This window comes from Halichoeres trimaculatus, unplaced genomic scaffold (genome assembly GCF_033239565.1).
Source record: "Halichoeres trimaculatus isolate MK-OKI-2021-1 unplaced genomic scaffold, fHalTri1.1 fHalTri1_scaffold_35, whole genome shotgun sequence".
Taxonomy (NCBI): Eukaryota; Metazoa; Chordata; class Actinopteri; order Labriformes; family Labridae; genus Halichoeres; species Halichoeres trimaculatus.
The window spans coordinates 124107-139152 of record NW_027437213.1 but is presented as its reverse complement, the minus strand read 5'-3'; the positions used below and the strand labels follow the sequence as shown (position 1 = coordinate 139152).

Sequence of the window (15046 nt, the reverse complement as noted above, 5' to 3'; positions counted from 1 at the left end):
GGTAACTGGAAGTGCAGAATGGATGTTTGAAACTTGGCACAAGTGGGTGTAGGTGAATCTGAGAGTGGCCAGCTAACTGTATTATTATACAGTTAGCTGGTGGCTTCCAACTCCTGAATCACTGCGTGGGCCTGGATTCATTCATTAGACAAGCAGTCACAACACATCTTAGGATAGTCATCTTGCAGTAGCACACATAACTGACAAAAAGTTCTAGATTGACCATATTTTTATGCCTAAAGAAGCTCAGGTTTGGTTAAATGGCATTAGGGATACACAGTTATATTGGATGATATCAATATTGGATGCTTATGTCAGTATTTACAACTGATATGTTGTCGAGAAAAATCTGCATCGATGAGCTGCATATTTTGGTCATATAAGCAAAAAAGTTAATATAGTTGTAGGGTGGGGCAACAGACCTATGATGTAATTCTTTGCACATTAGGTCTGTTTTAAGAACAGAAATTTGCATATTCCTTCATCAAAAAATCTTAAACAAATTGAAACTCCCGGTAACAAGAAGTACCAAAATAAAAGCTCACAGAGGTACCATTGTGGTGTTCAACATGTTATCATGCAGTGTCAGAAATAAACGGCTGCTATCACAGCTGATAGAGAGAATCCGATTTATTTAATTGTGGTGTTTTAGCTGAATTAATTAAAAAGACATATATCGCACAAAATGTGGAGGGAGACTGGTATGGCTGAGAGCATAGGAAGAGCTATTCTGGCAGCCATAAGACAATTTGTTTCGGCATCAGCTACATCGCCTGCTGCAGAGCAACAGCAGCTGTTCCTGTTGGGCGTTCCCACCTGGAACTCAGAAATTCTGACTTCCGAATACAAATGGAATGCAGCATAAAATTGAAATGACGAGAATAAAATTGAAATTTCAAGATCAAAGTGGAAATGACCAGAATACAGTCAAAAAATAATTTGAGATCAAAGTCGAAAGGACGAGAAAAAAAAGTCAAAATAACCTGCTCTGATGTTTACCGGCAGTACGCCGGGTGCAGTCAGCTCCTCAAAAGTCACAGACATGACTGACAGTAGTAACAGCTGCCATACAGGAGCCTAAACGACAATCTTCAGAATCTGTGTATGTGTGACAGGGTTGGTCTTTCACATTTTTATTGCATGCTGTGTTTTATGAAGTGTGTGGGTAGGTAATGACTTTTCTGGCTGGCCCTGAAGTATCCCCCCTAAAACCAGCTCATTGGGGACCGTTGGGCAAGACTTCAGTACAGACACCTAAAAAGAGCAACAGATAGCAGAGAGGGACGACAGCAGGGCCGCAGCAAAGCACGAGAAGCAACCCTGAAAAGACCCGATTGCTCAGGAAGAAGAAGCAGCAGCAGGTTGTGGGCCTTTACGGTTGGGTGGAGGCTGATGTTGGGTAGTCACCGTGGAGTTGCCAAGGGGACCGTTGCTGTGAGGCACTGGCATTGGCTTTGAGGGGAAGCAACGTTGGATGCACCCCTCTCTGAGTTAAGTACCCTCACAGGACCTTTTTATATTGAACCTCGGTTTTAATTGGGTCAAGGAGCTTTTTAAACACTAAACACCAGTGTTATTTTTCTCTCTCTGTGGGTTTTAAGTGTTTTAAGGGGTTTTAAGGATCTTTAGGGAGAGTGGGAAAGAAAGAAGAAAGATCTTGGGAAAGTGAGGGAATTGATTTTTCACAAATGACGGATCTAAAAAATAAGTGAGATTAAAGTAGAGATTTTTTTTTGATAGTTCTGCAAATGAAGGGAAAACACCCAGGATATAAAAGTCATCAAGAATTTGCAGACCTTTATTTGACCAGGATTCAAAAGCTAAGTTGGAGCAGGATGGAAGAAAAAAAAGGCTTCGATAAACTGGAGCAAGTTTCGATGAGGAATGTAGGCCAAATTGTTTCCTTAATTGACTCCAAATTTTCAAGGTCTCAGAAATAATGGTGTTCTGTGCTATTCGCTTGATTGGTGAACGTAACTGTGAACAAATCACTGACCATAACGCAACGGGTGAGGAGGCTGGTTCCATGCAGGCCCATAGAGGGTGATTATTAGGAGCGACCTTAACATTCCAATAAAGGATTTGCTGATATTGCTAGCCCAGTAGTATGGCAAAAATCAGGTGAGGCCAGACCCCAGAGAGATTTAGGAATTTGGAGAGTTGATCTTTATTCTAGCTTATTTATTGCACCTTAAAAAAAGGAATTACTCAGCTGGCCAAGTGAAGAAAAAAAGATTTTCAGATGAGCACTGGAACATGTTGAAAGATATAAAGAAAGCAGGGAAGTACCATCATTTTGATCAGGTTGATACGACCTGGTAATGATAAAGGGATAGTGGACCACCTAGTCGGATCGTTAGTTACGTATTGTAACTCCAGATTCTATGAGTATAGGCGCAGCACTTTAAGGCTATCGCTAGTGGGTTTACCCTCGCGCGTCAGCGCAGCACTGAAAAAACTTAGTCCACGCCCACACGTGATGGGCCGCCCGCGCTACCTGCCTATAAATAGCCATGGGTTCATACAATCTGCTCCCGATAACAGCCTTTTTCTTCAGCTGATAAGGGAACCAGTGAGGCACATGGCTTAAAGGGCTGCACCTATACCCATAGAATCTGGAGTTACAATACGTAACTAACGTTATATTTCGTATAGGCTTTGCTCTTTAAGGCTTTCGCTTGTGGGTTAAAGGCAAAGCAGGATGTAGTCAATGCCTCACTGGGTCCTCATCCGAAAGAGCCCAGCATCAAAGCTTCCAAGAATTAACTCAGGCCCGCACACACACCCATTCACATAATTCTGCATCATGTGAACTCCTGTGCCCTGAATGCGCATACGTGCGCAAAACCAACTGCCTGATGATGTGTTTCCTAATCAGCTTCCAGATAATGAATACTCACGATCCATAAGGGCTGACTCTGCGACTCTGTTGCTGAAAAGCAGAGAAGACGACCGTTACGCATTGTAACAGTCAAACAATGAACAGAACAGACTCAATAACACATCTGTCTCATCCAAAAAACAAAATGAATTCATTCATGTCCTAACTATCACTCTGATAGGATTCCTTACACAGAGTGGGACATAGAGAAGAGAGAGACATCCCTCAAATAAAACCGAACAAAAGAACATGGGGAAGACCAAGATGCTGCAGCGCAAATATCTTCCACTGACATCCCACCGTGCAAAGCCACAGAGGAAGAAATTCCTCTCGTAGAATGTGCTCTGATGTGCTCCGGAGGAACACAACCAGCTGACACATAAGCCTGTGAAATAGCCTCACACAGCCAATGTGACAGGCGCTGAGCAGAGAGAGGGCGCCCCTGCGAGTGCTCTCTATGATGCACAAATAAGCGCTGAGGGTGATGCAGTGTGGCCGTGCGCTCCACATAACAAGACAGAGCGCATACAGGGCAAAGAAGGTGTGATGTAGCCTCCTCCCCAGAGACATATGTGGAGGAGGGAAAAATCCCTCCAACTTGATAACTCTTCATTTAAAAGAGCTATTAATATTCTTAGGCATGTAGATTCTTTTGTCATCAGCATGTGAAACAGACGCTGCATTATCACTTTGTTGAACAGTGACAGGTACAGAATGGGTCTCATCCCTCCCGTTTTCTTGGGAACCAGGAAATAGCGGGAGTAAAACCCCTGATTCTCCTCTCCCCGTGGGACTCTGGAGATTACATTTTTAGCAGAAGCTCCTGCACCTCCTTCTGGAGGAACACACACTGGTCCTGTGAGGACAGGTGTGTCTCCAGAATCCCGCTGAACGGTGGAGGAGTCGAAGCAAACTGCCCCTAGCAATCAGCCTGTCCATCCACCTGTCCAGCGAACATACGCGCCGGCACTTTGAGCAACGCTCTGAGAGTGGGCGCACATGTTGCTGTGGCTACTCCTCCGAGAGAGAGGTGAGCCAGCTTAGAGCCCCTGCCGCCGCTGCTTGCGTCAGAGAAAGCTGCGCTGCAGCCCATAGGGGGGCTCGGACCGAAAGGGCTGATCAGGCTCGTTTTCCACTGTCTGTGAAGAGAGGGAAAAAGGTGTAGCCAACCTGTCCACACGGGGCAGAGAATCTCTGTCCGTGGGCTCATGAAAATTTAATTTGGCATCAGCCGGAGCAAACTGGGAGCGTTTCGTGTGTGAAGGAGCGGTGTGCTGCTTTGATGACTCGCGGCTGCGCTGCTCGTTAACCGAAGAGTTACACACATGTACACACATTTATCACAGTTACATGTAAAAAGTTCACTCTGGGAATACTGTAAACAAACCAAATCATTCTAAATAAATGAAACTTATGCCCCAGTGTGACTTATAGCCTATCTGCTGTTTTCGTCTTCATGACGTTTTTTTTTTCTTTTGTTTGATACGACTTTAAAAAATGTATAATTATACTACTAAGTGACATAGCCCAGAAAGTATGGTACTTAGTTTATTACTGAAAAATTACTGTTGTAAATAAATATCTAAGCAAACATTTTTTCTTGCTAGTTTTTCAGTTTATTTTTTATCTTTTCAATTAACCTTCAAGTATAACAAATTTCAGTCAATGCAATAATAAACTCCTCCTTTAATTACTTTGTCTTAATTGTCTGCAAATTTTCATATGAAAGGAGCACAACCATTTTAGAACTAAATTCCTGATAATGGGGTTAAACATTTATGTAGTCTTGATTTAAGTGTAAACAGAGGTCATTCACATTTAAAAAGGTTTTAGATCTAGTTCAAGTAAACTTTAGCATGTTTTTGTCTGCTTTCATCATATTAGACTTAATTATCCAACAACAAAATTGTGGCTAGTGAAAATGATGAGTGGCTAGTAACTCTGAAAAACCACTAGCCACAGTGGCTGGTGGGCAAAAATGTTAATGTCAAGCCCTGGTTGCGTGGTATCGAAAATCGTATCGAAAATTTATATTTTTCAAAATATTGTATCGAAGTTAGAAATCCAGTATCGTGACAAGCCTACTGCTACCGAAGTTCTCCTAGTGATGCTCATGACTGCTGAAGAAAAAGAGGAAGCAGATTGTATGAACCTGTGGCTATTTATAGGCAGGTAGCGCGGGAGGCCCATCACGTGGGTGGGCGTGGACCAAGTTTTTTCAGTGCTGCGCTGACGCACTAGGGTAAACCAACTAGCGATAGCCTTAAAGGGTGAAGCCTATACGAAATAGAACTGATCTCCAGTGCTCAAGTAAAGGTTGAAAGTTTTTTGCAAAAAATTCAGAGAATGGTTTTGTTACAAGAACACCAAGATATTTTAATCCTTGGGTCGCTTTCCTAAAAGGGAAGAGTTGCTAGAGGGACGTTCTCTGCAGTGGAGTTAATTGGAAAGCACTGGCTTTTATGTAGGTTAATTTTATAGCCAGATAATTTCCTAAATTGTTCTAGAATATCCAAGATAACAGGAAGTGATGAAGTTGGATTGGTGATGTAAAGCAGAAGGTCATCTGCATAAAGAGATAAGCCAAATCGAGAAAATCCCTTCAAATTTATCTTCATAACGAAGCCATACGGCTTAGGGCTTGACCGCTAGAGCAAACAGAGATGGGGAATAGATAGAATATGGAACAAGTAGCTCCACTCCACCCGATCAAAAGCCTTTTCGGCGTCTAGAGATAGGATGATTTCAGCCGGGATGGAGTCTGAGGGCTCTAATTTCGTGGTGCAGTGCAGGGGGCGCGAGCCTGCGCAGTGCTAATTTCGTGCAGCGCACCGCCGTGCGCTGCCAATTTGACAATTTGGTAGACCACTGCGCAGAGATGGGTGTGACGGCGCGCCAGGGGGAGTTGACGGCGCACCAGGGGGAGGTGTCAGCAGATTCATGTTGGCGCAGTGACAATTCTGTGCCAAAAAAGTGCGCTGAAAGCTCGCCAGCTCCAACCTGGTCTATCCTCGGCACAAGGCGGAGCGCACCCCACGCAGCTGTAATCAGCTGTAGATCAGTCAGACCAATCAGACGCTGCGCCTCGCAGGGCATTTAAAGGTGAGGAGAGGCGCTCATTTAATTGGTGAATACAGCGCTCGGCTGTGTTAAACCCACTCACGGCTTTTCTCCTCCCTCACTGCCATTTGCGCGGAGGGAGGCGTGGACGCGCAGCTCTGCGCTCATCTGTGCCTGGACTGCGCCATTCTTGGCACTGCAGGAAACTTGCAAAGTGCGCCGGTCACGCCCTGTGCGCACAGCGAAGGCCGGCGCAGGGCAGGTGCACCTGCACCTGCGCCTGGTGTACGAATTTAGAGCCCTGAATGTTTATTAACCTTCTAGTATTACTGAAAGTAGAGGTGTCCCAGTTTGATATTGATATCGGATATCGGTCCGATATCAGCAAAAAAAAAAAAAAGTATCGGTATCATATCGGAATCCAATTAAAATCTCTGATATAAGCACTCCGACATAAGCAGTTTCTGTTACCCATTGGTTAATAATAAATGGGTCAGTTTTTCCTCATACCTTCTGTTACTTACTATTGTTCTTTGATTAAATAATATCACATAATCAAGCCTTTTCTAAATTCACCTGAGCTGCTGCACATGGCTCTTTAATATTCACGTGAGTACTCGTCTATGATTGGCTGATCAGGGAAGGCGTTTTAATATTAATGAGTAAAAGTGGTCTGTGATTCGTCCTTTGCGATCATGTGCATATCATGTGGACGTGATTTCTCACGGTGAGCCAATCAGAAAATGAATATCAAAGAGCCGTAGCCACAGGAGCTTGTGTCTGAATTGTTCATCATGACTGCTGACCAAAATAGGTGTTCTGAGCGTTTTCATCCAACACGGAAAAATTGTTAACGGTGATCAACAACACATTTTCTGCTTTCTTTATCCTCCCTAGCTGTTTTCTGCAAACCCTATCATATTTGACACAAAATACATGAGTTACATCAAATTTGCTTAGGAAACATTCCAAATGTGTTTATCAAAGCTTAAAAGCACGGTTTTGAATAATTCTCCATGATTAGTTTCTTTTTCGCTCTACAAGGTTTTTTTTCGTTTACTAAACACGAATCTGTAATGCAGGTTCATCTGAATTGCCATCCTCACTACTTTGTGACTTAATCACTGCTATGTGTCTTTGTCATACAAATTCCATCTTAATCACTGCTGTGCGTTTTTAGTTATGTTTTGGCATCCGGCATAGTATTGTTGTGGTTACTGTCATCATTTCAAATTTCTGCTATCTCTGCCCTCCCAAGGCTTTTTCTTGTGTTGCATTCAAATCCAGGAGAAAACAATCGAAAAAGATGTGTTTAAGTGTGATTTTGGAATGATTTTTCATTTTTTGCAAAGCGTTTTTGGCACAAACACGACGTACAAGACGCTGCAGGTTCATGTGGAACTCTGCCATCCTTGGTATTATGTGACAAAAAAATCACTGTTCATGCTGTGGTTAGTGTTACTGTTTATGACACATTTTGGCTTTCTCTGTCGTCCATATGAAGGTATATTTGGTGCAAAACGACTTCAAAGTCACAGAGAAAGATGACCATAAATTTGAGTATGTGTAACTATAAATCTGCATTCACAAATAAAAGTGCTTTAGGAGTTGTGTAGTTGAATTGTATTGTAGTTGTATTTTTTTGCATACCTGAAGATATTTTTGTTTTGCAAATACGTTTCAACAGTTACAGGTCTTCAGATTTATTTTTTGCAAGTGCACAAATCCACTGTTGCGAGTGCTCAAATCGCAATTTCTGCACTCTCACTTTTGCTCCTGTTTTTCTGAGATCTTTGGTGCAAAACAAATCTGAAGTCTCAGTAAAAGATACCCAGAAATTTGCGTATGTGTAACAAAAAAAATTGCATTCACAAATAAAAGTGCTTTAAGAGTTGTGTAGTTGAAGAATTTTTTTTTTGCATACCTGAAGATATTTTTTTTCTGCAAATACATTTCAACAATTACAGGTCTTCAGATTTATTTTTTTGCAAGTGCACAAATCCACTGTTGCGAGTGCTCACACAGCAATTTCTGCACTCTCACTTTTGCTCCGGTTTGTCTGAGATCTTTGATGCAAAAGTAATTTGAGCACTTGCAGGATACAGAGGCGGGGTCTGTTGGAGAATGGCTGCTACTATGACCAATCAGAGCACGGCCCACCTTGGCCAATCAGAGCGGGGCCACCCTGGCAGGTCAGAGCGCTTGCGCGTGGACATGGAGTGAATCTACCAACAAGACCCTTCGCCGCCAGCATCAAGTGATTTAAGGTATTGCAAACCATAGTACTTTTAACTTACAGGATAAGTATGCACACTGGTCGCTCAGTGAGCAATGTAAATAGCTAAACATGACCGCCTTGAAAGGATTAGCTTCTTGTGTTTGCTATAAACTTAGCAAGCTAACAAACAAGTTCATATAAATTAGCCTCCCGTTCCCGTTAAAAACACCCCTGGACATATTGAGCCTCTTTGCTAGCATGAACCATGCCTCACATTTTTTTTTCTATTTTACCATGTAGAAAATGACAGCAGGGTGGGTCCTCTCAGGTGAGTACATTATCATGGCCAATGTTCTGAGACGATAATAGCTAAAGGTTTTGTTAGCCAGTCATATCGAAGTATCTCAGGACTTATCTGGGCATAATCAACAGATTTTTAAGACCAACTGACCTATCAATAAAAATAAAAATGCCATACCATAATTAAAGCTCATAAGAAACCCACAACCACGAGAAAACTCAAAACCCAAACAACCACATTATGAGTTATGCAAGTTAAATGTACTGTACATTGTAATATTAAGTATCAAATAATATACAAAACCCTTATCTTTCTAGAGTACCACTGAAATTGAGGCTGCAGTACGTGCACTTCTGAGCACAATTAACAGTGCACAAGCTCAGCCCTTCACCTCTGGGCTTGTCACTCCCAGGACTGGAAGACCAACCAGTGTCCATCAGGAGATGTAACGGCAAGTGTCCACTATATTTAAATCATGTTATTGTTGTTTTATCTTAAGCTGTGAAGAAATTCTCAGATACACACTTTTATTAGGGGAGATTGGGGACAGTTGCAACAAGGGACGGTTGCAACAAGCCTTATTTCTCTAATCAGAAACATGCTAGAGTGATGACACTCACACTGCACATGCTCAGTTAGACCCTCTACCCACCAAGAAGAGAGAGGCCATATTGAGCATCTGGTCCTGCTTTTCTCAAGTAAAGTTGTTTTGGAGGTATGAAAATAGCTTTTTTCATGAGCTGTTTAGTCATACTGTCCTGACCTTATGTATGAATGAATCCAAACCTATCTAGTTTGAATCACTGTTTGTTGACTATTAAATGACATGGTGAGCATGTGTCAATGTCAATGTGGCTAGCTAGCACATGGTGTTTTGTCATGACTGGTACCATGGGGACAGTTGCAACTGTTGCAACTGTCCCCATGCTATTAGGTTAGTCATATTAGAAAAGACCACACAACCATATTTTTTTTAACATTTTTAGTTCAAAATAGGCAAAATTAATATATTTTATTGCTCATGATGAACAGAACAGGCGATCATATGAAGAAAGTAACACTAATGATAAACATAATAATTTCCCAAATAACTTGTAAAGCAAAAATTAGCACTTAGTTATTGTTGTATGTTGTATGTGTCATATAAACTTGTCATAGAGTGAATGAATCATCTAAATAGAGAAATTTGTATTCTGTTTATTTTCAGTATGCAAAGAGTGAGGAAGAGAGTCACTAACAGAGGGGTTCCCCTCAGTATTTTGGAACAAGCCTTAGATATTATTACAGTTGAGGGCAAATCAGTGAGGGCAGTGACCAAGGCCTTTGACATATGCCACACCACATTGTTCAGGTTCCACAAGAAAAAAAAGAATCTTGCAAGCACGGCATCAAAACATAATATTGCAAGTTATTCCATTCTTTTTGTCCCAAAAATGCAATATTGAGTTTTTATAGCTTCAGTAATATCTGCACATTGACTCAAGGTAGGCCCATGTTTTAAACAAAACAAAACAAATTAAATACCTTAAAGCTGTACAAAAAAGAAAATTGAATTTGAGCCCACATTAGTATTTGTCCTATTTAGACAAAACCCTGAGGATAATTAGTGAAAAGTTAATGTTTTTTTATATGTTGCAACCGTCCCTGATCTGTGTTGCAACTGTCCCCAGGTTTGGGGTCAGTTGCAACGTCTGAATTCCTCTATTCAAATAAATATTCTGATTAATATGTTATAAGTAGCCATCTTTAAATGGTATGGCCATTTGGCAGACAGATGTAGGTTTAATATGTAAAGATTTGGTGAGACTAGTCCAAATATTCTCTGAGTAACTGAGAGTAATGTAAAAAGTGTTGCAACTGTCCCCAGTCTCCCCTATTAGATCAAAATTGCTGTGATGAATAAGTTTACATAATTAACTCCTTATAACTGTGTCTGTGAAATAAATTGGGGGAAAAAGTCCACAGGTTGAATGTATCCATGCCTCAAGTTTTTGCCTACTAGTGTTCAAGGCTAAGTGCTATTGAACATCTGTATGTCAGTGGAGGATGCTTATTAATTACTTCCTATGGAGATAATATGGTTATTAAGAGCTGGACAGGGCATAACAAAGCCTTAACACAGAATTTTACAAATACAACAATATGGTGCAATGCATCTTAAAATTACATTTATTGAAGAAATCAATCATTTTATTTTTCAAATTTCACTTATTGATTATTGTCAAACTTTTACTCAAGATGTTTCCCAGCAATGTATTCAAGGGGACAAAAACGCAAAAAAAGACCAGCAGATGTGCAGACGAGGGTGGTGAATGGAGCTGCAGTTCTACCTGCAGCCTGCCAACACAGACAGAACACCCCATGACAAAACAGTGCTTCTCCAGGCAGGTCTTGGAAGAAGGACTATAAATATTGCAGATGATGCAGATCACACAGAGGTGAGCCTCAAAGACTGACAAATAACAAGATCATACGGCACTGAAAAGATGGTTGTGCAGATATTTCATGAGGAGAGACAAAGATGGGCTGATTGTATTCTGATGTACAAACATATTCCTACTGTAAATTTTTTAATCATGCGTTATCCACTTTTTATATAGTGCATAGGGGCATATAACAGCCAGGCTGAATTTCCTATCAGCCAAGTTACTTTACTTTATATGTTCAGCCACAATATCTTATTCCAGATATGCAGGGTGCTGCTAGAAGAATATCCCAAAATGTGAGATTTGCGTGTTGGCTGGCTGCTTGAAAAAGCTCTTAGTGAGTTTCTCCTGTCACTTATGTAGAGTTTTAGTTTATATTATGTGACTAGTACTCATAATAACAATAATATTGATAATGCATTGGATTTTTGTAAAACCTTTCTCTTTTACTGAATACATTATTCATTCACTCTCACATTATCACAGTGGTGTTGGTAAGCTATACATTTGTTGCTACAGCTGCTCTGAGGCTGCCATACTGGGTCTATGGTCTCTCCAATCACTGCCAGACATTCAGTCACATTTGTACACAGGCAACATGGGTGAAGTGTCTTGCAACTTATACTTGTCTTGTCTTGTCTTGTCTTGTCTAATCTAATCTATAGGAGGTAGTGGTCAAAGAAAAAAACACTCCATTGCCTCAGGGGTCTGAGGGGTATACTGCTAAAATTCTGAAGAGCTCATCAAACAATGGAAAGAACATCCTTTACATTGTCCCACTGCAAGACAAACTAACAACCAGTCTACTGCCATTCGATGCAGCTGAGTTTCAGAGGATGCCAAAAAATACTCGTATCACCTGTGGAATGTTGATTCCCCTTCCACTTATTCCAGTTCACATTCAGTCCTGTCAGGAACATGTAAGTTGGATTATGAATGATTTATATAGGGTTCCCGCGGATCCTTGAAAAGTCTTAAAAGGCATTAAACTCATTATTTTAAAAGTAAAGCCTTAATTGGCATTAAAATGTCTTAAATCCAATTTTCAAAAGTCTTAAAATTTTGAACACATCAGTAAGATTTATGTTGGATTGAACTAAAAAATATTTACTAACATTTATCTATTTTTCAAAAATAATTCACCGGTTTACTCTCACAGCAACATCGCATGATCACAATAGCAGAACTAACAAAACGGTGATGTGGTTGCACCAGGATCTTTTAGAGCAGACGCATGTATTGGTTCTACCTACAGTGCCAGGAGATAGAAATAAATGGGGAAAAATTGACAAAAAAAATCCATAAGTGGCCTGAGAAAATTGATTGTGGCAGCAGTATTGGGAATTAAATTTTTTTAATTAAATTTCAAAAACCATGTAAAAATTGCAAAAATGGCTCTGACAGTGGCCAAAAAAGATGAATTGCTGCAAAATAGGCATAAAGTTCTAAAATTGGGTTTAAAAAATGTAAAACAATGGTCCAAAAGTGGGAAAAAAGTGTTTATATTGAGGTTAATAGGCATGAAATTGTAAAAAATGGGTAAAAATGGTATGAAAGTAGAAAAAGGTTAATAAATAGATGCAAAGTAGGTATAAAATCGCAAAAAATGGCAAAATTGGTCCAAAAGTGGCTTAGGAAAAATGATTATGGCAGCAAAATTGGGAATTAAATTTGATATTAAATTTCAAAAGACATGTGAAAATAGGCATACATTTGTAAACATGGGGTTAAAAAGAAGGTAAAAAGTGATGTTTTATTAAAAAACAAACATTGGGTTAAAATTGCCAGGTAATTCATGTGATGTTTTTATTTGTTTTCTTTGTTTCAATTGTTGTTCGTTGTTGACTTGGTCTTAAATTTTATTTCAAACGACCTTAAAAAAGTCTTACGAAGTCTTGAATTTAACCTGGGTTGAGCTGTAGGAACCCTGTTATAACTAAATTAGCTAATCTACCCTGGCACATTTGTTAATTTTTTAACCATCACAGGATTGAATACTGTACCTTGGTTGACAATGTAACTGCCGGAAAAGTATTTTTTTTCATATTTTTTATATTCTACTAACAAGAGGAGTGATGCCACTGAGGACCAAACATCAGAGCAGGATGCTGGTTTGGTAAGATGCCACTCATATGCCACTTTAAGGCAAAATCAGTGACAAATTACCAAAACTGATATTGAAAACAAAGTTTTATTTCATTCTTTGTAAGTTCTTTGTAGTTCAATAACCACTGTGTGTGTATCCCCGTATAAGGATGTGCCCTTAGGACTCCTGTCCAATATGAGTAATTCCCAGCTGAGAGCCTGGCATTCCATGCAAGTTCATGTGGGGAAAGGCATAGACATATATACATAGACACTTCATTACGTACTGAACCGCGTAGCATGTCGCCGCCATATTGGATGGGTCTCCTCACTACATTCCAGCAGCAGACACAAATGGATTGAGCGCAAAGTGATTAATTATGCCGGTATTTTGTGCCACCTACGGTTGCTATAACCAGCGCAATTTTGAGAGTAGATCATGTGGGATTACCATTCACAAGTAAGACTTCACAATAATTTTGTTTTATTGACCATTTATCGTTTTATGTCAGTATAACTAACGTTTTCATGTGAAAATCGGGTAAAAATTCGCTGAGTTATGCTCATAATAGTTGTGCATTCTACACCTTTCTCAGTATAATGAACGTGCTGGGGCAGTGTGTGAGACCCATCCAAGATGGCGGCCGGCAGCTATGTCAGCTCCAATAGGCATCGCCAGTCAATGAGGCGTCTACGTGTATAATGTCTATGGGGAAAGGTATAGCAGACATAAATTGGATACCTATGAGTGTGCAGTTGCCATGGGGGTCCTGCAAAAACTTATTGGTAGTAGGAATACTTGTTGTTTCAAATATCAAAATGAGGTGTATATTTTTGCTTGTCCTTGTGTGTTTTCGTTTATTTATTTGAATTTTTTTAATGTTTAGATTTCCTGGGATTATCTGCAATTCTTCACAAGCGGATAACCCACTGGAGCCCACACCCATGGAATGTAATGTTCAAGGTAGTTGGAATTATAGTATAATGAAATGAAAGATTTGCATTGTTAGGAATGTTCTCTTAAATCATAGATCTGCACCTTAAAAATTGCTATAAAGACTCTAATATTTGGTTTGTTCAGTATTTACTACAGTGCATAGAGTATGCAAGGTATACTGCCCACTTTGTTTCAGGTACCTTGTAAACTACTTTTGAATTTTCAGCATGGGAAGCGATTGCTGATCCAGAACTAGCAGCGGACCATTACAAAAGGACATTAATTCAGAGCAGTGAAGATGAGCCCACCCTCAAGATCAAGATAGACATAGGGGAAGACCTAGAGGAGCAAGAAGGGAGAATTTTGAGCTTTTACAAAGCTCCCAGGATTGACTGGGCAAGACCCTTTCAAGCAAAGCTACAAGGTACTGATACCTGACCAAAAAAGATGTACTGTGTTGTTTTAAAAGTCTGTAAGCATGTTGGTTTTTCACTTTCTTTCTCTCTTCTATCTTAAGACCAGAGAAGCATACTTTCGGGTTAATTTGGAGCTTGAAATGTATATAAACAATGCTTTTTATTTAAATATCATTTGCATATGAAACAGCTTCTGGATGTACGTTATGCCCAATACTGAATCACAAACTGCCCTTCACTTTTCCATTAATCCTTTGATGAGAAAGTTCTGATTTGTTGAAGGTGGTTGGATGAGATATTCATCCTGTCCTTATCCATTATTGTTGGCTGTTGGCACACCCCCAGTTTAGAAAAGAAGCACACAGAAATTCCAGTACAGCAGCTGACATATTATTGTAATAGTGTTTTCATCCATCATCTTACTCACTTATCTCTGATGGGGAAGTGAGAGGCCAGGGCTGATCCCAGCTGACTTTTGATGAGTGACCTTGACAGGTCTCCATTTTGTCATAGAGGGAAAACTCAGAGACGAACAACCACTCACTCTCACACCCACTCTCAGGACAGTAGATCCATTGATTCTTTGGTGGGACTTCTATTTACTTCTCAAAACCTTGATTTGAACACCTCTATCCACTGCATGTGGTACACTGACTATGCATTGGTACCTCACACAATAAAGTGGATAGAAAAAGAACAGTCAAGTTTGGTACAATACAGGA

At 40.2% G+C, this 15046-nt stretch overlaps 1 long non-coding RNA gene across 1 annotated transcript; it reads left to right on the top strand.

Moving 5' to 3' along the window:
- The first annotated feature begins 8127 nt into the window (after positions 1 to 8127).
- Positions 8128 to 10821, top strand: LOC141786498 (uncharacterized). Its single transcript, XR_012597799.1, has 4 exons — positions 8128 to 8208; positions 8460 to 8487; positions 8778 to 8911; positions 10699 to 10821. It is a non-coding gene; the product is annotated as an uncharacterized LOC141786498 (long non-coding RNA).
- Positions 10822 to 15046: the final 4225 nt, after the last annotated feature.